General features: G+C 34.0%; 2 non-coding genes across 2 annotated transcripts; both read left to right on the forward strand.

Moving 5' to 3' along the window:
- The first annotated feature begins 1547 nt into the window (after positions 1-1547).
- Positions 1548-1654, forward strand: LOC128040063 (small nucleolar RNA R71). The gene has a single exon (XR_008194723.1). It is a non-coding gene; the product is annotated as a small nucleolar RNA R71 (small nucleolar RNA).
- A 21463-nt stretch (positions 1655-23117) lies between these two features.
- On the forward strand, positions 23118-23224 carry LOC128040198 (small nucleolar RNA R71). The gene has a single exon (XR_008194856.1). It is a non-coding gene; the product is annotated as a small nucleolar RNA R71 (small nucleolar RNA).
- The last annotated feature ends 988 nt before the right edge of the window (positions 23225-24212 follow it).

The following is a 24212-nucleotide window of genomic DNA, read 5'->3' on the forward strand; positions in this document are numbered from 1 at the left end:
AGTTGCTAGGAAAGGTCTTCCTAGGATGCTTGACACTTCTTTATCTACTTCAAAGTCTAGAATAACAAAGTTAGTAGGGAAAATAAATTTTTCTACACGTACCAATACGTCCTCGATTTTTCCTTCTAGATGTGCTAAGGATCAATCTGCTAACTGAAGTGTAACCGTAGTAGGTCTAACTTCACCTTCCCCAGCTTCCTAAATATTGACATAGGCATCAAGTTTATACTCGTACCTAAGTCACATAGTGCCTTCACATAATATGTTGCTCCAATGTTGCAAGGTATGGTAAAACATCCAGGATCCTTCAACCTTGGGGGTAGTTTGTCTTGAAGATACGCGCTGGATTCCTTTGTCAGGGCTACCGTCTCAAATTCTCCAAGTCTTTATTTTTTTGATAGGATATCCTTCATGAATTTGACGTAGTTCGGCGTTTGTTTAAGTGCTTTAACCAACAGAATGTTGATATGAAGTTGCTTGAGTACGTCTAGGAACTTCTTGAATTGAATTTCCTACTTTTGCTTTTGAAGTCTTTGAGGGTAGGGTGGTGGAGGCTTCTTTACTAGAACTGGTTGATTTGTCTTCTGTGGCAATTTTGCATCTAACAAAGTTGTTAGTTTATCAGAATTAGCTAGTAATAAAGTTACATTGTCAGATTTTACAGATTCTAGTTCCGGTGTAACCAAAATTTCAACACTCGGTTGAACTTCCTTTAAGTCTTGAGCATCGGCTGGCTTCTTCTCAACTTTGACGGTGTTGGGCTCTAATGTCTTTCCGCTCCTCAATGTCAACAGTTTACAATGCTCTTTCCTAGGATTCCTCGGATTCTCCATATGATTAGGTAAAGTACCTTGTCGTCGGTTTCTAAGTTCAGTTGCAAGCTGGCCAATTTGATTCTCCAAATTCCTTAGATTGGCGTCATTTTTTCCATGTATGCCTTCAATAGGTTCTCTAAGCTATTGGACGGTTCAACTTGGGTTGGTTTCTAAACTTGTAGGGGGAAACTAGGTGGCTGGGTCGGTTTAGGTTGGGCGTAAGTGTTACTGGTTCCAGCCCCTTGGTTATTCCAAGAAAAATTCGGGTGGTTTCGCCATGATGGGTTACAGAAATTGGATTAAAGTCCTTGCCTTCCTCGATTTTGGTTCTGGTTACCCATGTAATACACAGATTCTGGGTTTGATGAACATTCTTCGAACAAATGTCCTTCCCTACAATAGACATAGGCTACATTTTCAAATTAATTATGTGGTTGTGCTGCAAAAATATTAAACCCATTAGTGGTAAAATTTTTAAGCATTGAGGATATTGAGGATACCTAAGATGCGAGTGAAGTAAGAGCATCTACTTCATGTGTTCTAGCAACTCGTCTACCTGATGCTACTCTATTGGTTGGCCATTGATAATTGTTACTGACAATCCCCTCAATGATTTCATAAGCCTCATTATAAGAATTAGAAAGGAGAATACCATGAGCAGAAGTGTCCACTACCATCCTCGTGTGTGCATTGAGACCATTATAAAACGTCTTAAGTTGGATGTGGTGTGGGATTCCATAATGAGGGCACTTCCGTAATAATTCTTTATACCTTTCCCATGCCTCATATAAGGACTTATCATTTATTTGTTGGAAAGCAGTGATCTCGTTCCTCAACTTAGCATTCTTGCTTGGCAGGAAATACTTCATGAGGAATCTTTCTGCTAACTCTTGCCATGTGGTAATTGAATTTGGTGGCAATGAGTTCAACTAGGCTCGAGCTCTATCCCTTAGTGAATATGGGAACAATTTCAATCATAATGCATCTTCGGGTACTCCGGCTAACTTGAAAGAATCGCTCATCTCTATAAACAGTCTTAAGTGAAGATGAGAATCTTCGGTAGGCATTCCACTAAATTAGCCCACTGTCTAAAGCATCTAGAACATGACTGGCTTTAGCTCAAACTGTTGTACCTCGATTTTGGGTCTCCTAATACCCAGATTAAGATCATGAAACATTGGCATGTCATACTATTTTATAGCTATATCCTTATCATCAGCAATAAGGATAGGATTTTGAGTAGCGTCTGCTCTATTTCCTTGATTCAAATTTTCGAGGTTCATCTCGTCGGTCCTTCTCTGACTTGCTTGTCTTCTTCGCTATCAAAAAGTTCGTTTAATCACAGCGTCTACAGGGAGTAAATTGATAATTCGATCAATACTCATAAACACCTAAAATAATCACAGAAAAATTAATTAAGTTAAAATTGAATAGAAAAATAAACCAAAATGCAAAACTAACAAATTCATAAATAATGACTTTTTAAAACAGTCCCCGGCAACTACGCCAAAAACTGGAAATGATAGAAATGTGCAAGTGTACACAATAGCAACAAGTAATAAAGTGACAAGTAACTGTCAAGTTATCGTACCCATAGGGACTGTGAAAAGAATTATTTATGAATGCAATTTAAAATTCTTTGGTGAAGAAAAATATTTTGATTTGAGGAGGTTATTGAAAACTATGAAAAAAAAAGAAAGAAAATAAAAGTTTCAATGCACGATTTCAAAAGATGATTTTAATCAAGATGACATAATTGTGTTAGATTAATTACATTTTTAACTTAGAATTATTAAACTCATGTTCATGTTGTTACGAATAAATTCACGGCAACTCGGTAATTTTCTAACTTATTAACATAGTTACCTACCAAAATCTATTTATCTCTTGACTATATCTCTATGTCAATTCAACCGATTAAACTAATTTTAATAAGCAAATGTGTTAATGCACATACATAATTATGAAATCAAAATAATCTCTTGTACATATCTCTATGCCAATTCTAACAATTAATTCAATCTCATAAGCATATAAAAGATTACGTGAGGTAACAATGTATTTCTACCTTGAAATACTTTAATCACAATAATCTTGCAAGTTATGCAAGACTAATGCATCATTAGATGATTAAACATGCACTTATTAAGTATCATGTCAATTAATTACAATTACAATTTGTTTTAATAATTAATTCATTAGTTACCTTATAATTGTAATGCAAGAATAAGTTAGTTATTGTTTTACTTAATCAAACATCTTACCGAGGCTTATAACAACACAAACACAATTTTAATAAATTAAGTAGACGAAATGCAATTAACCTAGCACGAATTAAATTTAAGTCATATTAATTAAATTAAAAATTCCAACATCATAAATATTCATAGACATGTTCATCATAAAAACAACAAATTTAAAAGGATAGGGAACAAGAATCAAATCCGGTGTTCTCTCTGTGGTTTGACTAGTTTGCTCCACTCCTCCTTCTCCACTTGCTCTTGTCGAACCGAGGCTTCTACAAACACTTGAATGCTACTCCAAATGGTGGATGAATGGCTCCTTTTTAGTGGTGAAATCGGCAAGGGAATGAAGAATAATGGAAGGGAAATGAAGAGAGATAAGTGAAGAGATGAGAAGAGTTGGGATGTGTTTGAAGTGAGCAGCCAAGGAGGGTATTTATAGGTTGAGATGGCTGCTAAAATTAGCAAAAATAACAGCCATAGAGTCCCCCCATGGCCGGCCACACATGTGGCAAGTTTGAAGTTTTCAAACTTGCTATTTTAAGGTAGGGGCAATTTTAGAAAGGCACAAATAGTGGAGGGGTTTGAATGCAATTTGAAGGGGTCTGAAAGGGCCATTTTGCAAGCCAAATAATCAGCCAAGAAAGTTTATTGGGTCAGCATGTGGGACGGTTTTAGGCTGCTCAGTGCTCGGTTGGTTCAATTTTCTCAGTTCAGCTCAACTAGGCCCCTTTTCATAATTAATTAATAATAATTTATTTAACCAAAATTAAATTGGATTAAAATTAAAATTAATTATATTATTAATTAAAACACATAATTCTGACTGTCTTAGTCTGAAAATTTATTTAGCCTTGATGCTTCAAAATTGCTTCTCGATTTTGTGCTTCTAATAGTGTTTGTTGAGCCGTTTTTCGCCCTCTATGCAAATCTGTCGAAAATAATCAAATTTAATAAAATTTAATTATAAAATTAATTAAAATTCATCATGTTAATAATTTAAGTAAAAAATAATTATTTTATAATAATTATATATTTTTTGACAAGAAATTTACCGAAACTGCATGAATTTGAGTTAAAAAGGGCATGAAAAAATGTGTATATTTTCGTCTTTCCATTTTCCTCAAAGGAAAATGCTAGCTAAAGGGAAGAGGGAAAATTGGAAGGCTTATGTAACACCCCTAACCCATATCTGTCGTCGGAATGGGGTTACGAGGCATTACCGAACAAAACACAACTTTCATACATTTAACTAATCACCACATAAAATTTTAAATTTTCAATATAATTATGCATATATTTCAATCTAATATAGCATATATCGGAACATATTGATTAATAGTATATGCGACAAGATTCATGGACACATGGGTTATTAACTAGCATTATTCATTGTATATATATAGTACCTCAACACAAAATCGCCAATTTCATTAAGTTTCTTGCATAAATAATAACACTAAATAAAGACATTACATGTCATTAAATATCAAAACACACATCACTATATGGTCACACTATTTGACTAAATATAAACATGCACCAAACTACTCATCCTCGAAATTAACATGTTACCATTCATTTGGTCATTTTCCAAAGCTTAAGCTAAAATCACAAATAAAATTAACAATAATAATAATTCAATTATGCACATATGTATATACCTAATGGACATTAACTTATCCAATTTTACTAGTCCATTTTGCTAAATTATCATACATCATTGTTGCTCACATCTTTTAATTCCATGATCTAATATATACACATATGCATAAAATGTCCTTTATTAATTTACTACCTTACTAAGTTTTATCCTAGTCATTTTCAAATGTAAATAAAACACTATTCAATTACATGCAAAAACATACCATAAGATATAATCATTATATATATATAGTATAGAAGACAAATCTACTAATGCATTAAACATGTCAAACCAAACTCTGTATAAATATATATAATATGAATCAGTAACATATCAAATGATAATCCAGCATCCCAAACTCAATTACTTAAAAAACATTTTAACAGGATAAACTAACACGGTTCACATATATGCATCAATATAAAAAAAACCATGATCCAACCACAAATTCATAACCATTAACAATATGACAAACACATCACACATATATATATATACCATAACTGAAATCTGCATAAACTTAAGCATCATATCTAGCCATTTTCGCATGGCTTAATATTTACAAATTCAAAAACTAACCCAAAACACAACCTAGCTTATACATGCCATAAGAGTAAAGTTCAACTTTTGAAAATACCAAAATAACAATCGATAATGTGACTGATTACTCTAACGATCCCCGAGCTCGTAACTTGTTTCCAAAAATCTAAAAACAAGGAACAAACACACACACAGTAAGCTTGAATAGCTTAGTAAGTCATAAGCAATTAAATCATTTAAATGACATTTATAATATAATTTAGCTAAGACGAATCAAGCAACCCTTAATCACATATACATTTAATATAGTAACAAATTCGTATATCATTAGAAAAATATATTAGCAATTAAACATCACTTGGCCGAATATACATATACTCATAAACACACATAACTCTCACTTTCAATATAAAAAATACATCATTTGGCTGAATATGAGCATTCATATAAATACATATTATTCTCTATATACCATATATAATTTATATCACCATTTCAAATACTAAGCTTACCTTATTTTCATTAACATTGAATTTAACACTTATCTGACCCTTTTAGCTCAATTTCACATTCCATCACAACTAAATAATGCCCATTGAACCAATCGGAACTGAATAGGACGCTCGAATAACCATATTTATCGTACAATGCCAACGTCCCACACGTGGTCTTACATGTAAACATGTAACGATGCCACTGTCCCACACAGGGTCTTACTAAAAAACAGTTATCGAATTTCCTTTGGTTCGTACAGGACTTTCAGACTTCCTAATTTGATCGAATCAAATTAGAATATATTACTTCTAAGCATAATCATATTAGGCTATCACAACTATAAATTCATAGAATTCAAATCAGCATATTTAATTTACATACAATTCAAATTAACAACGTTTACTTACCTATAGACTTACCTCGGACGAAGACAGACGAACCGGGACGACTATTCCACAACTTTAGATTCCCCCAATCCACTTCTGATTTTCTTTTGCTTGATCTAAATTATTATAATTTCAACTTATTTAATCACATATTCAATCAAATTCATCCAAAAATACATAAATGGGAAAATTACACTTTTGCCGCTAACATTTCAAATTTTTCTCAAATTAGTCCCTATTTCACAAAATACAAAATAAACAAAATTTTGTTGCACAATAGCTTGGCCGAATATTCACTAAGCTCATATAAGTCCATGCATTTTATTTATTTCACATTTTAGTCCTTCAATTTATTATTTTTGCAATTTAGCCCTAATTACTCAAAATCATCAAAAATTCAAATACAACATATGTTTATCCATTTATATCTTTTATTTTCTAGTATCAAACAAAAAAAATCACAAGATTTCAACAATGGAAAAACACAAAATCATCATCAAATTCAAAAATTCAAGCATGGGTCGAGTAGTATTCGAAGCAACAATCTAAAAAACGTAAAAATTATCAAAAACCGAACAAGGATCATACCTAATTTTTGTCTTCCAATGGCCGAATGAACAAAAGCTGAAAATGTCCTTTTCTTTCTCAATTTTTCAGCAATAACAAAGAAAAAATGCATGGCCACTTTGTTTGATTTTATTAATTAATATATTATGTACCTATTTACTATTTTAACCTTTATAATTAAATTATAAAACCATATAATATATGCCCTTAACCGTCCATCACTTTGTTTTGTGGAATAATTGCAACATAAACACTTCTCACTAAAAGAACAAATCAATTTAGCACTTTAACAAATAGTTAGTAACTTTTACCTTTTACGCGATTAAATCCTTTTATTAAATCAGACACCCAAACGATAAAATTTCAGAACGAAAATTTAGCACACACAAATTCACACAGTATAAACACCAAAAATATTTTTAAAATATTTTTTGACTCGCACTCATGGTCCCGAAACCACCGTTCCGAATAGGGTCAAAAATCGAGCTGTTACAACTCTCCCCTTTAGGGATTTTCGTCCCCAAAAATCTTACCGGTGAATAAGTTCGGATAACGTTCTTTCATTGCATCCTCCATCTCCCAAGTTGCCTCTTCAACTCCGTGTTTATGCCACAGTACTTTCACTAACAAAATTTTCTTATTTCGCAATTCTTTAACTTCGCGAGCCAGGATAAGAATCGGTTCTTCCTCGTAAGTCATATCGGACTTAATCTCAATATCTGACAGATTAATCACATTCGAAAGATCAGATCTGTATTATCGAAGCATCGACACATGGAATACATTATGGATCTTTTCTAGTTCAGGTGGCAACAATAGTCGATATGCAACGAGCCCAATACGCAACAATCTTGTACGGTTTAATAAATCTTGGACTTTCAAAAATACTTTATCTCCAATCTAGAATTCTATATCTTTTCGTTTCAAGTCCGCATACGAAATCTAACGATCTGACGCTGTTTTCAGACTTTCACGGATTACTTTAACTTTCTGTAAAGTCTCTCTGATTATATCAACCCCGTGTATCTTATTTTCACTGAACTCAGTCCAATATAATGGTGTACGACATCTACGACTATATAGAGCCTCGTAAGGTGCCATTTTGATACTTGATTGAAAGCTATTATTGTACACAAATTCAATCAAGGGCAGATATCTTTCCCATGAACCTTCAAACTCAAGAATGCAACATCTCAACAAATCCTCAAGTATCCGAATGATTTGCTTAGACTGACCATTTGTCTGGGGATGGAAAGCATTGCTAAAATGCAATTTGGTACCTAATGCATCTTGCAGTTTCTTCCAAAATTGCGATGTAAACCTCGGATCTCTATCCGAAACAATAGAAATAGGTACCCCGTGTAATCTCACAATCTGAGAAACATTTAACTCAGCAAGCTTATCAAGCGAAGAATCCGTACGGGCTGGAACAAAGTGAGTCGATATAGTCAATCTATCCACAATAACCCAAATCGCATCTTTCTTACTTGGTGTCAGCGATAAACCGGACACAAAATCCATTGTGACTCTGTCCCATTTCCACTCCTGTATCATGATTGGTTGAAGCAATCCAAAAGGTACTTGATGCTTGGCTTTTACTTGCTGACAAATTAAACATTTCGAAACAAAATCAGAAATGTCTTTTTTCATACCGTGACACCAATAGTACTATTTCAGGTCAGTATACATCTTCGTGCTACCCGGGTGAACAAATAACAAACTGTTATGATCTTCATTCAAAATCATCTGAATCAACTCTAGATTTCTCAGAACACATATTCGATCTCTGAATCTTAGACATCCCTCAGCATCAATTTGAAATTTTGAGTCAACAATCGAATCACATTGAACCCTCTTTACAATCAAATCATTATCAGTTTTCTGAGATTCGCAAATTTGCTGAATAAAAAACGGTCTTACTTTTAACTCAGCTATTATCGCACCATCATCTGACATAACCATATGTGCATTCATTACATGCAAAGAAAACAGTGATTTTCTGCTTAAAGCATCAACAACAACATTAGCCTTTCCGGAATGATAGACAATAACAAGCTCATAATCATTTAACAACTCTAGCCATCGACGCTGTCTTAAGTTCAGATTTTTTGAGTCATCAAATACTTTAGGCTTTTGTGATCGAAATAAACGTGACATTTTTCACCGAACAGATAGTGGCGCCATATTTTCAATGCAAACACAATAGCTGCCAATTCCAGATCGTGTGTCGGATAGTTCTTTTTGTGCGACTTTAACTGTTTTGAGGCATAAGCTACAACTTTGCCTTCTTGCATCAAAACGCAACCCAAACCACTCAAAGATGCATCACTATAGATAACGAACTCCTTACCCAATTCTGGTTGAACTAGTACTGGAGCTTCGGTCAATAAGGCTTTCAACTGATCAAAACTTTTCTGGCACTTTTCTGACCACTCGAACTTAACATCTTTCTGTAATAGTTTCATCAACGGGGTCGCAATCATAGAGAACCCTTTCACGAACCGTCTATAGTAATCAACAAGTCGCAAAAAAAATTGAACTTCTGAATCGTTTCTCAGAGGTTTCCAATCAAGTATGGTCGAAATCTTACTCGGATCAACCTGAATACCTGATGTTGACACAACATGTCCTAGAAAGCTAATTTCACGTAAACAAAACTCACATTTACTAAACTTTGCATGCAACTGTTTATCTCGCAAAGTCTGTAACACAAGTCACATATGTTCTGCGTGTTCGGTTTCATCACGAGAGTAAATCAAAATATCATTTATGAATACAACTACAAACCGATCCAAATACTGTCTGAAGATTCGGTTCATCAAATCCTTAAAAATGGTAGTTGCATTAGTAAGCCCGAAAGGCATAACCAGAAACTCATAGTGTTCGTACCTCGTTCGGAAAGCAGTCTTTGGTACATCAGAGTCTTTAACTCGCAACTGATAGTAGCCAAATCTCAAATCTATCTTTGAGAACACTGAAGCCCCTTTCAGCTGATCAAAAAAGTCGTCAATCTGTGGCAACAGATATTTATTCTTTATGGTCATCTTATTGAGTTGTCGATAGTCGATGCACATTCTCATAGTTCCATCTTTCTTTCTCACAAACAGAACTGGTAATCCCCAAGGCGAGAAACTCGGTCGCGCGAAACCCCTATCTGTCAACTCCTGCAACTAAGCTTTCAATTCTTTTAATTCAGTCGGTGCCATTTTGTATGAACATATCAAAATTAGAGTCGTCCCAGCACTAACTCAATCCCAAACTCTACCTCTCGAATCGGTGGCAATCCCAGCAATTCTTCAGGAAACACATCCGGATATTCGCACACAACTGGTACTGATTCAATCTTCTTTTCGGTTACTTTTCTATCAAGTACATCTGCAAAGTAAGCTTCACAACCCTTTCTCCCATACTTCTGTGCTAACATCGAGGATATCACTGGCGGTAATCCATTCAGATCGTTAGATTCAATCCAAATAATATCATCATTCTAGCACCGCAAATCAATAGTCTTTCGTTTACAGTTTACAACAGCATCGTACACGGTTAACCAATCCATACCCAGAATTATATCAAACTCGTCGAATGGTAATAGTATCAAATCAGCTGAAAAACATGAATCTCGAATCATCAATGGACAATTCTTACAAACTTTGTCAACCAGAACACACAGGCCCAAGGGGTTCGACACTCTAATAACAAACTCAGTAGACTCAACAGGCAGAGTCTTACTGAATACTAAAGTTTCACACACATATGAATGAGTCGAATCAGGATCAATCAATGCAATTACACTAGTATCATAGAGAGTAAATGTACCAGTAATAATATCTGGAGATGAAACCTCCTCTTGTGCGCGTATAGCATAGGCTCTAGCAAGTGCGCGAGCCTCAGATCGACTACTGTATCTATAGTTCCTCTCTGGCTACCACTCACATTACTCATATGTCTGGGTGGTCTACCTCGCCCTGGCTCACTCTGTACTGTATTCTACCCAGCTAACATCAGACACTCGCGAATGAAATGATCCATCGATCCACATTTGAAACAAGACCGATAACGTGTTTTACAATCTCCGGAATGTCGTCTACCACATTGCCTGCACTTGGATCTATTTTGTTGAACATTGCTGACACTAGCAATAGAAGTAGCTCGTGAACTCACTGAAGGTCGGTCTCGATCACGTTTGAAGAAGCCCGCAGTAACCTTAGATCGGCTAGAATCATCCCTGAATTTCTTTGATGCTGACTTAAAAGTCTTACTCGATGATCTCTTGCAGAAATCTCTAGCTTCAAAATCAGCTTTTCTTTTCTCTTTCCTGAGCTCTTCGGCTTTGCAAGCTCACTCAACAAGTACTATGAACTCTTTTATTTCAAGTATGCCCACAAGCAATTTAATATCTTCGTTCAGCCCGTCTTCAAATCTTTTACACATAATTGCTTCAGTCTAAACACACTCTCGGGCATAGTGGCTAAGTCTCACGAACTCTCGCTCATATTCTGTTACGGTCATACAACCCTGTTTCAACTCGAGGAATTATTTGTGTTTCTGGTCGATAAATCTCTGACTGATATATTTTATGCGAAACTCTGTCTGAAAGAATTCCTAGGTCACCCGTTCTTTCGGAACTATCGATACTAGTGTATTCCACTAGTGATATGTGGCATCTTGTAGCAATGATACAACACATTTTATACACTCATCAGGTGTACAAGATAATTCATCAAACACACGGATAGTATTGTCGAGCTAAAATTTAGCCCGCTCAGCATCATCATCGACTGTGGCCTTAAGCTCTATAGCCCCTTATTTTCTAATTTTATCGACAGGAGGTTTATGTAATCTCTTCGAATCAATTATCTGAGGTACCACAGTTATCGGAGGTGGATTAGTCGGGGTGGAGGTTGTTGTGCAGCCGGATTAGTTCGGATATACTGAATAAACCAATCGTTCACCATTTGGTAAAAGGCTTGTTTAGCCCCACCCTCTTGGGTATTTGAGGTCATTCGAGAATCAATCGACCTTGTCCCTTGCACGGGAGCAGGTGCTATACTCTCGACATCATCCGCTATGGCTCGATCAGGATCAGGATCCATTTACTATATAAAAACACATTTTCAAAGTCAGGAATCATCACACTATCGCAGTATAAAATATGACATGTATAGCTAAACTCATACGCGCTACGTTAGTTCGAGAATTGACTAAATCATAGCTCTGATATCAATAAAAATGTAACACCCCTAACCCGTATCCGTAGCTGAAATAAAGTTACGGGGCATTACCGGACAAAACACAACTTTCATACATTTAACTAATCACCACATAAAATTTTAAAATTTCAATATAATCATGCATATATTTCAATCTAATATAGCATCTATCGAAAATATTGATTAATAGTATATGTGACAAGATTCATGGACACATGGTTTATTAACTAGCATTATTCATTGTATATATATATAGTACCTCAACACAAAATCGCCAATTTCATTAACTTTCTTGCATAAATAATAACACTAAATAAAGACATTACATGTGATTAAATATCAAAACACACATCACTATATGGTCACACTATTTGACTGAATATAAACATGCACCAAACTACTCATCCTCAAAATTAACATGTTACCATTCATTTGGTCATTTTCCAAAGCTTAAGCTAAAATCACAAATGAAAATTAACAATAATAATTCAATTATGCACATATGTATATATCTAAATGGACATTAACTTATCCAATTTTCCTAGTCCATTTTGCTAAATTATCATACATCATTGTTGATCACATCTTTTAATTCCATGATCTAATATATATACATATGCATAAAATGTCCACTATTAATTTACTACCTTACTAAGTCAGTATCCTAGTCACTTTCAAATGTAAAAACACTTAATCACTTATACATTTAATATAGTAACTAATTCATATAGCATTACAAATATATTAGCAATTAAACATCACTTGGCCAAATATACATATACTCATAAACATACATAACTCTCACTTTCAATATAAAAAATACATCATTTGGCCAAATATGAGAATTCATATAAATACATATTATTCTCTATATACCATATATAATTTATATCACCATTTCAAATACTAAGCTTACCTTATTTTCATTAACATTGAATTTAACACTTATCTGACCCTTTTAGCTCAATTTCACATTCCATCATAACTAAATAATGCCCATTGAACCAATCGGAACTGAATAGGATGCTCTAATCATATTTATCGTACAATGCCAACGTCCCACACGTGGTCTTACATGTAAACATGTAACGATGCCACTGTCCCTCACAGGGTCTTATTCGTAATTAAAAATCGATGTCACTATCCCACACAGGGTCTTACTCAAAAACAGTTATCAAATTTCCTTTGGTTCGTACAGGACTTTCAGACGTCCTAATTTGATCAAATCAAATTAGAATATATCATTTCTATGCATAATCATATTAGGCTATCACAATTATAAATTCATAGAATTCAAATTAGCATATTTATTTTACATACAATTCAAATTAACAACGTTTATTTGCCTATTGACTTACCTCGGACGAAGACGGACAAACCGGGACGACTATTCCACAACTTTAGATTTCCCTCGATCCAATTTCTATTTCCTTTTTGCTTGATCTAAATTAGTATAATTTCAACTTATTTAATCACATATTCAATCAAATTCATCCAAAAATACACAAATGGGAAAATTACACTTTTGCCGCTAACATTTCACATTTTTCACAAATTAGTCCCTATTTCACAAAATACAAAATAAACAAAATTTCTTTGCACAATAGCTTGGCCGAATATTCACTAAGCTCATATAAGTCCATGCATTTCATTTATTTCACAGTTTAATCCCTCAATTTATTATTTTCAATTTAGCCCTAATTACTCAAAATCATCAAAAATTCAAATACAACATATGTTTATCCATTTATATCTTTTATTTTCTAGTATCAAAAAACAAAAATCACAAGCTTTCAACAATGGCAAAACACAAAATCATCATCAAATTCAAAAATTCAAGCATGGGTCGAGTAGTATTCGAAGCAACGATCTAAAAAACGTAAAAATTATCAAAAACCGAACAAGGATCATACCTAAATTTTGTCTTCCAATCGCCGAATGAACAAAAGCTCAAAATGTTCTTTTCTTTCTCAATTCGTCAGCAATAACAAAGGCAAAATGCATGGCCACTGTGTTTGGTTTTATTAATTAATATATTATTTACCTATTTACTATTTTAACCTTTATAACTAAATTATAAAACCATATAATATATGCCCTTAACCGTCCACCACTTTGTTTCATGTTATAATTGCAACATAAACACTTCTCATTAAAAGAACAAATCAATTTAGCACTTGAAGAAATAGTTAGTATCTTCTATATTTTACACGATTAAATCCTTTTATTGAATCGGACACTTAAACGATAAAATTTCAGAACGAAAATTTAGCACACACAAATTCACATAATATAAACATCAAAAATAATTTTCAAATATTTTTCTAACTCAGATTCGCGGTCTCAAAACCACCATTCTGAATAGGGTCAAAAATCGGGTTGTTACAACTTATACGTGGACAAGATGGACAAAAGATGAGAGGAATGTGTGTTGATGGATTAGTGAGTAATGAGGGATGAGGAATTACTGAAATGGGAAGTGAAGGTTGGTATTTATAGTAGAGGTTTGATATAGGAGTTTGCTAAAAATAGCTTGAAGGATCCATTGGTTCTCTCATCTGCTTGGTTAGCCTTGAAGTGTGAAAAAGGAGGTTGATGGTTGCTTGATTCATACTTTATTTTATGCATGAGTCATGCAAGGGGTTGGACGATTTCTTGGGTATTAATTGTGAGCCAATTTTTGATTCTTTCCCAAGTACAGGGACCTCCAAATAAATCTTTGAAAATCTAATTTTGGGCTGCTCATATGCTTTTGCCGAATTTGGGCCATTCTCCCCCTTCTTGGATGATTTTTGACACCCAATTCAAAGCAGACTTAATCCTTTTAAACAACCATCTTCCAAGTTGGGTTGCATGGAATTCTTAGGTCCAATTTAATGAGCTTGTTGTCCACATGATATTCAATTTAACTTGTGCTCATGTGTGATATTATTCAGCTCCCATGCTTTATTAATTCAGCGGTCCATCTGCAACATTTTGAGTAGCAATTAACATCCAACATAAAATAATAAATTTATGCAAAATTAATACTTATTTGTATAAAATTGAAAAGTTCACTTGATTTATGTCTAATGTCTTAGTATGAATGAACATCACCCAATTAGATATCAAATACCCTGGATTAACAGAAATTATAAGTAAAAAGGTGATATAAACAACTATAAAAAAGCTATATAATTTAGAGTTTACACACCCCCAAACTTAAACCGTTGCTCATCCCGAGTAATGTTTCATGCAAAGCAAAAAAAAAATTAGGGCAATCTTGTACAATATTTACATAGAATCAACTTTTCAAATAATCATGCAATAACAAATTTATGCTCACAATATCTTTTTGCTAATAAATTGCTCACATACATATATTACTTCAGAATTTTATGTTAAGTACAAGAAGATGCTATCATAATTCATAATTTTCATGCATTCTAAAGTCACATAAAATTTACCATTAAAAAAATTTCCTTATCTAATTAGACAAAACAATCCTAAGGTTTAATTATTGGTATTCATATGTTGCACTTAATAGTTTCTCTCTACTAATGTAGTCAGCATAATTATCAAAATCAATAGGTATTTTACAAGGTTGTAACGTGGCTAGGCTCAAGGTAGGGATAAAGAGAAGTGATTTTTAGGCTAAATCGTCTTAAACCTAACTTTTTCTTGGATGTTTTTTTGGGGTACTGATGGGTTTTAACCCTCCCAAACTTAATTTGAAGCTTATGCCCAACAATACATCTCATACTTGAGTATTTATTTTACTATTTTTGCTCAACAATATATCTTGACATTTGAATAGAGATTTTTCTATTTTTTTTAAAAATCATGTTTATATGTACATCTTTCTAAATTTCCCCCTGAATTTTGTATCACCAAGACAAGTATAGTTAAGATTGGTGCAAAATAGACTAGAATTAAAAAGATGATAATATGGCTTATGAAGTAGGTGAATAGAAATAAAATAGACTTAATGGCTCAAACTAAGGTTTTAATGGCTAAATTCATATGGTAGGCTTGAAAGGCTCAAACGATCCAAAGAAAGCATGCCTAACTCATGTTTAGATTCTTATGCCTTTTAGGATTTCGCCTCAAGAAAATTACTGAGACAATTCTAAAGACTTAAACCTTCATGCATATCTATTTCTAAGGAAAGTAAGTTTTCATGGCAAAAACTATATAAAACTAATGAAAATACAAACATATTATAACGAAGCTAACATAATACAAAAACTTAAATAAAATCAGAAATTATACTTGCATATGGGCTAACTTATTAACAAAAATTGTTTCTGAGCATCACATTTATTGCAACATACTTATGTGATAATTGAAAAAAAAATGAAAATCATACAAGTTTGACCTCACCCCCTCTTTAAAAAGAAACAATGTCCTTATTATAAAATAACAAAGTAGTGAACGAAAACTGTACAACAGGTAGGACTCAAAAAAGAGAGGTGAGTCATGAAGACTACTTAAGTACCAAGTTTTTTTTGAAAAATTCAATCCTTAGACATGTACAGTCACATTGCCACACTACTATGTTTTTTTTTACTAGAGAAAAAAATTAATGGAAGAACATTAGCTTAGTTTATTCCTAATTTGCAAATTATTCAACTTTATTATGCATAAAATAAAATATTCCTAAAAATAATTCTTAAAAATAATTCTAAAGAAGAAGAAATTCTCCCCCTTTTATTCATCCAAATCATCCTCCTTGTTTTGCTCATTTGCCTCTTTGTTCTCGTTTGAATTCACATCCTCTTCTTTTCATGACTCGAAGATATGATTTGAGAACTCATGAATGAAATTGTTAGAGATATTTTTAGAATTATTCCTTATGTAATCATCTCTAATTTTTACATATTTCCAAAAAATCTATTGTTGATTATGCATAAATTTCCACATATATATCATAGTTAAAAATTATGATTTCCTCATAGTGTTTGTAGAAGTGGGCATTAGAACGATCAACTCAAGATTAACACTAAGCTTCATTATTCTAGCGGCAATTGGTTCCACCTTCGGTTCAAGGCTGTTTGGTTCACTTTCAAATTTTGCTTCTTCAGTTTCATTTACTGAGTCAGCTATTGGTTCAGATTAGGTTGATGACTCATCGAATTCTGGTTAGTTTGATTCATTTGGCTCAATTTGGTTCAACTATTTAACATTCTCCACTAACCTCTCAAGATCATGTATTGTGATGTAACCTCGAACATAATGGCCCTTCAGGTTCACTTTTGATTTAACTTGGGTCCTCAAGCAAAGTGAAGTAATCAATGATGAAAAGTAGGCACTTCCTACCTTTTTCCTAGCAAAATCTTCGATTTCTTTGAGAATAATTTCCCCAACATAGATAGACCTTTTCGACATAATTGCATAAAACAAAAGCATTTGTTCCATCAAGATGATGAAACTATGTGAGATAAGCATGAAGCTAGATCGAACAAAGTAAAACCATAGCAGCCACTGGTTTTAGATACTACTTTCGGCAGGAATGACTGTTGTACTTTTTGATAATCCATTGGGATCCCGGATTTGTAATGATGTTAAATACTTGTTGAAGAAAATCCCAATTGATATTTGTCATCATGACAGAGTACTCATCTTCTTCAACATCGGGTAAGTTAAACAAATCATTAATGGGCTTAAAACTAAGAGGTACCTTCTTTTTACAAACAAGAACCTCAATAGCATTTGACATTGTCAAATTGGCATAAAACTCTTGTACTAATTCCTCTTTAGGCATTGGTCGTGCATCACAAAATTGATTCCAATTTAAGGCATCAATTGTCTTTCGAATTGGCAAAGGCATAATCATTTTGTCATTACTCTCCAAATTGAAACCTTTTTCCAGCATCATGGGTTGATTTTTGAAGATGGAATCAAATCTTTCCCTTTCTTCCTCATCTTAAATCACAATTGGATTTTTTTGCAGAAGTTTTTGAAGATATAGTTCTCTTTTGAGACATGATAACTTTCCCCGAAAGAAAAGAAAAATTTCAGCTTTTTGAGGCAAAGGTTGCGAAAGTAAGGAGATTACAATGGTGAAGGATTTGTGGGGGCAATAAGATTGTGGTGGTAAACAAGGTAGGTAATGAAAGTTGCTTGGCGGGAAGGATTGCTATGACAAAAAGGTTGTGGTGGCAATAATAGGGTTTTGCAATAATAAGGGAAAATTAAGGAGAAACTTTTGGGACTTGAGGCTGACGGGAAGTAAAAGAAGATGGTGGCTAGGGTTGAGGTTAATTGCTTGAGTGTTATGAAAAATATGATGGTAGAGAGGGGTTTATATAGTGATAAACTAGGGAAAATTTTTATCTAAAATTTTGCAACAAGGGATGCTTGCGTGGCAATGTACGGAGGGAAGTGAGAGTGGCGGAAAATTTAAGGTTTTGGGGGTGTTATGGATGGCAATTAGGTGGTCTTTTGTCCTCTTCTTTGTTTTAGGCCTCAAGCCCAAACTATAGTTATTTCCTGTATTGAAAATAAACTGAACTAGAAAAATAATCTGATCAGTACTTGGGTCAATTTGACCCTCTTATTAAACTTAAAAAATTAAATTAAAATTAAAAATTTCCTTTTGGGCTACCTAGAAAATTTCTTCTAAAAAAATTACATCAAATTAAATTCTCAGGAAAGGTTGAAAGGGTCACTAATAGTCCCGCTTAAGTTTCAATCTGCTTAGACAGAATTAATTTAATGTATTAATTTGTAGAAAAAGAATTTCTAGTCATAGCATTTATTAAAAATAAAAATAAAAATTAAGGGTCTATTAAGTCGAGCGCGGTTTCAACTCGCTCAACATTATTATTCCTAAAGTGTTTGAGATGATAAACATTAACTTTAAATGTACCTCCCTTTTTATCTTGTAATTTCACCACTCCATACGGATAGACTTTGTGAATGGTGTACGGCCCTTTCCATCGGGATTTAAGCTTTCTAGGAAATAATTTTAGCGTTGAATCGAACAACAAGACTTCTTGACCTTTTCTGAATTCTCAAGGTTGTATACATTTGTCATGCAACCTCATAATCCTTTCTTTATACATCTTGACGTTCTCATATGAAAACAACCTTAATACCTCAAGTTCATCAAACAGTAACATTCTTCTCTCACTGACTTACTTTAGATCCATATTTAATTATTTCAAGGCCCGTGAGCTTTATTTTCCAACTCAAGTGGCAAATCGCATGCCTTTCCAAAGACTAACCTATAAGGAGTCATTCCTAACGGTGTCTTGAAAGCTATTCGCTAGGCCCATAGAGCATTATCGAGCCTTTGAGACCAATCTCTTTGGTTAGGTCGAACCACCTTCTCAAGGATTCTTTTAATCTCATGGTTTACTCGTTTAACTTTCTCATTTGACTATGGATGATAGGCAGTGGAAATTTTGTGTTTTACATCATACTTTTCAAGAAATCATTTAAGCCATTTGTTTACAAAATGAGATCCTTCGTCGCTAATTATAGCTATCAGAGTCCCAAACCTTGTAAATACATGCTTATATAGGCTAGAAAAATCTAGCTTGTAAAATCTTTGCTGCAGTACGGGAACTACCAAAATGTCCCCCACTTTTAGATAAATGGCAGTGGTATAGAATCTAGTCAATCTCGCTTCTGGCTACACACTTCCTGATTATATTATCTGCACATTGTTTAAATAAAAATGGCTCCTCTAAAAAATAATATCGACTATCATGAAGGAATTTCTTCCTTTGTTGGTATAACATTCTGAGAAGCATTATTCCACATGCTAAATAATTTACAAAATTGGCAAACCAAGGAGTTTCATGGATTTGATTTACCTCGAACATATGCTCATCTGAGAAATTTATCTCATTTTGTTCCCTTTTGTTCCAACCTCGACAAATGACCAACTGCATGATTTTCAACTCCTTTTCTGTCTTGGATCTCAAGGTCAAATTCTTGGAGTAAGAGTATCCATCCATTTAACCTCAGTTTAGCATATTTCTTTGAGAGTAATTATTTGATGGTCGCTTGATCGGTAAACACTATGACTTTTGTACCTATAAGATAAGAACAGAAAAAACTATAGCAAAAAGTTATTTTTCAATTACCATGTAGCTAAGTTGGGCTCCTATCAAAGTTCTATTTGCATAGTAGATAGGATGAAACACTTTGTTTCTTCTTTACCCCATCACACCTCCCACAGCAAAATCGCTTGCGTCACACATCAACTCAAAAGGAGAGCTCCAATCAAGTGTAATGATTATTGGGCTGAGATTAATCGATTTTTCAACTCTTCAAAAGCTTCCAAGCATGCTTTGTTAAACTTAAAATCTTTAATAAATCTTCAGTTAAAACTGGCATGGCCTAAGAAACGTTGAACTCCTTTAATAGTGATTAGTGGTAGCAAATTTTCAATTACATCCACCTTTACTTTGTCGACTTCGATCCCATTTTTGGATATTTTTGTATCCTAAGACAATTCCCTCAATAGCCATAAAATGACACTTCTCCCAGTTAATGACAAGATTTGTCTCCTCGAATCTCTTCAGTATCTTAGTCGAATTACTCAAACAAACATTAGAAATGTTACCAAAAATAGAAAAATCATCCATGAATACCTCAACAAAATTTTCAACCATATTAATAAATATTGCCCCATGCACTGTTGAAATGTGGCAGGTGCATTACATAAATTGAAAGGCATTTGCCTAAAACCAAACATACCGTACGGACAAGTAAAACTCGTTTTGTGTTGGTCTTACACTATTTGGCTATATCCCAAATGTCTATATAAGAAACAGTAATATTCATTACCTGCTAGTCGGTCCAAATTTTGATCCATAAAAGGTAGTGGAAAATGATCATTACGAGTGGCTTTGTTTAATTTTATGTAGTCTATATAGATTCTCCAACCTGTGACCATTCTCGTCGAGATTAACTCATTTCGTTCATTCTTGACAATCATGACTCCACTTTTCTTTGGTACACACTGTATCGAACCTACCCACGAACTATTTGTGATGGGGTAGATAATTTCCGCATCTAACCATTTGATAACTTCCTTTCGAACTAACTCTTTCATTATTGGATTAAGCCTTCTTTGCCCAACTATTCTAGCTCTTTCACCCTCCTCTAAGATAATATTGTGCATAAAAAAAGACGGGCTTATTCCTCAATTATCAACTATGGTCCAACCGATTGCCTTTTTAAATTTCTTGAAGACTTTAATCAACTGCTCCTCTTGGTGTTCTGTTAGTTATGTTGACACAATCACAAGAAAAGTAGAATTTTTACCCAAATAAACGTATTTCAAACGGGAAGTAAGTACCTTAAGTTCAAGTTTGGGTGGTTCCTCGATTGACAACTTCGGTTGCACATATTTTTGAGCTTCTAACTCAAAGGTTCAAACCGTGCTGGTTGAACATAGGCCCTTGGATTAGCTTTCATCAAAGCCATACTTTAATTACCTTTTCCATCTTCCAATTACTTAGACCCTAAAGTGTTTTCCAATGGGTTCTCTACAAAATTATTCTCTCATTCCATAGAAACTAAGGTTTCTAGCTCCTCTATCACTGAACATCCCTCTATCAGATCAGAAAATTTCATCGCTTTAAGAACATTAAATGTTACCTAGTCGTCTTGAACTCTTATCCTAAGTTTTCCTTTTTGTACGTCTATTAATGTTCTTCCCGTGGCTAGGAAAGGTCTCTCTAGGATGATCGACACTTCCTTATCTGCTTCAAAATTTAAGACAATAAAATCAGTAGGAAAAATGAACTTATCTACATGTACCAGAACATCCTCGATCTTTCCTTCTGGGTATGTTAAAGATCGATCCGCCAATTAGAGTGTCACAGTCATGTGTCTTACCTCACCTATGCCCAACATTTTGAAAATAGATTTTGGCATCAAATTGGTGCTCGCTCCAAGATCACATAAAGCTTTACCATAGTAAGATTCTCCAATATTACAGGGTATAGTAAAGCTTCTGAGGTCATTCATTTTTGGAGGTAGTTTGTTCTATAGGAATGCACTGCACTCCTTCGTTAATGCTACAACCTCAAACTCACTGAGCCTCTTCTTATTGAACAAAATGTCCATCATGAACTTGACATAATTTGACATTTGTTCTAAAGCTTCTACCAATGGTATATTGATGTGAAGTTGCTTTGGAACATCCAAAAACTTTTTGAATTGCACCTCTTATTTCTGTTACTTAATTCTTTGTGGATACAGAGGTGTTGGATCCTTAGCTTGAATTGGATAACTCTTCTAGGGTATTATATTTGTATCTAAAGAAGGAACGCTTATTAGAATTCACTAGTTTAGATTTTACCTCTTTTAGAATTTTCAGCACCTGGCTCTTCTGGTGCTGGAACCTCAACTATCGGTCGATTTTCCTTTTTCTTGACATATTTTTCTTCAACCTCAACTACCTTGGGTTACAAATTCTTACCACTTCGTAAAGCAACTACCTTGCAGTGTTCCTTACCCAAATTCCTTGGATTTTCTGTGCCACTCAGTAAGGTTGCTTGTGGTCTACTACAAAGTTCTGTAGCTAACTGACATACTTGGTTCTTCAAATTTTTTAGTGTTGATGATTGACTTTGGATTACGGCATCATTCTTCACCATGTATGCCTTCAACAAATTCTCCAAACTATTAGACAGTTTAGCTTGCAATGGCTTATGAATTTGTTGATTGAACCCTTGAGGTTAATTTGCTCTATGATGTATGTAGATGTTGTTTGGTGGAACTCCTTGGTTACTCCAAGAGAAGTTTGGATGGTTTCACCACGAAAGATTATAGAAGTTGGAGTGTGGTCCTTATCCACTTTTTTTTTGTGTTCATTCCCTACATAATAAATTGACTCGGGATTTGATGGAAAATTCTCGAAAGAATGATCGTCCCCACAATATATACAGGAAATAACATCAAAGTGACTCAATGGCTGAGCTGCAACATGATTTAAACCGTTAGTAGTAAACTATTTCAACATAGAAGAGATAAAAGATACTTGAGCTGATAGTGAATTGAGGGCGTCTTGTTCATGCACTCTAGATACTCGTCTTCCTAAAGCTACTCGATTTTTCGACCATTAATAATTGTTGCTAGTTATTCTCTCGATCATCTTATAAGCCTCATTATAAGACTTCGACAAGAGAGCACCATTCATAGTAGCATCTACCACCAATCTTGTGTATGCGTTGAGACCATTATAAAATGTCTCCAACTGGATGTAATGTGGAATCTCGTGGTGAGGGCATCTACAAAGTAACTCATTCAATCTTTCTCATGCCTCATATAAGGATTCATCATCCATATGTTGAAACATGGAGATCTTATTTTGGAACTTAGCATTTTTGCTAGGTGGTACATACTTTACCAGAAAGCTTACATCAAATTCTTGCCAAGTAGATATTGAGTAGGGTGGCAATGAATTAAGCCATGCTCGTGCTCGATCTTGCAGTGATTATGGAAACAACTTCAACCTCAATGTGTCTTCATTTACACCAGCTACCTTAAACAATTTCACACGTTTAACAACAATAACATGGATAAGCTAGAATAATTAGAACATTCGACTTAATTAATTTTTCATCATGCTTAACAATGTTCAGAAAATATTCCATGGCAACTTGATCTTTCATTAATTGGGAATCTCATATAAGTTCAACCAAATCCTCTACTTAGAAAATATATGCATAAACCAATGTCATAATTTAACTAAGGGTTCCTTAAAATTTATGAGAAGTAATAGGGACAAGTCATCTTTGAAATAATTTAATCACGCAAACCTAAAGTTATGCAAGGTAATAGAGCTCTCTTGAGTTATTACGAACCTTTAATTTAATCAGATCAGGATCTAAATTACCCGTGCACCTTTCAATTATTGCGTTCATTAATTGTCATCTGATAAGGATCGATCAACTAATTCTAATGCATTCAAACATATTTTAATGCATAAAATACATACATGATATTAATTGGAAGCTTGAACGATTGAGGCACTAGACATCACAAGCATGAAGCAAAATGAATTTTATCAAATTAATGTAATCATTCTAGCTAAACAAAATTAAGTCATCATTGTTAATGGGAAAACATCAAAACAAATTGCAAACATATTGAATAAACAAAATAAGATTAAGGAATAAGAAAGTCTTAATGATTTTTTCAGTTCTCCGAAGACCGATCGTGGTGGCTTCATCCAATTCTTGTGATTACAAATGCTCCTCAAGGTGTTGGCCTAGAGAGATTTTCCTCAAAGGAAAATGCTTGCTAAAGGGGAGAGGGGAAATTGGAAGGCTTATGCGTGGAAGGGATGGACGAAAGATGAGAGG

This window comes from Gossypium raimondii, chromosome 3 (assembly GCF_025698545.1).
Source record: "Gossypium raimondii isolate GPD5lz chromosome 3, ASM2569854v1, whole genome shotgun sequence".
Taxonomy (NCBI): domain Eukaryota; kingdom Viridiplantae; phylum Streptophyta; class Magnoliopsida; order Malvales; family Malvaceae; genus Gossypium; species Gossypium raimondii.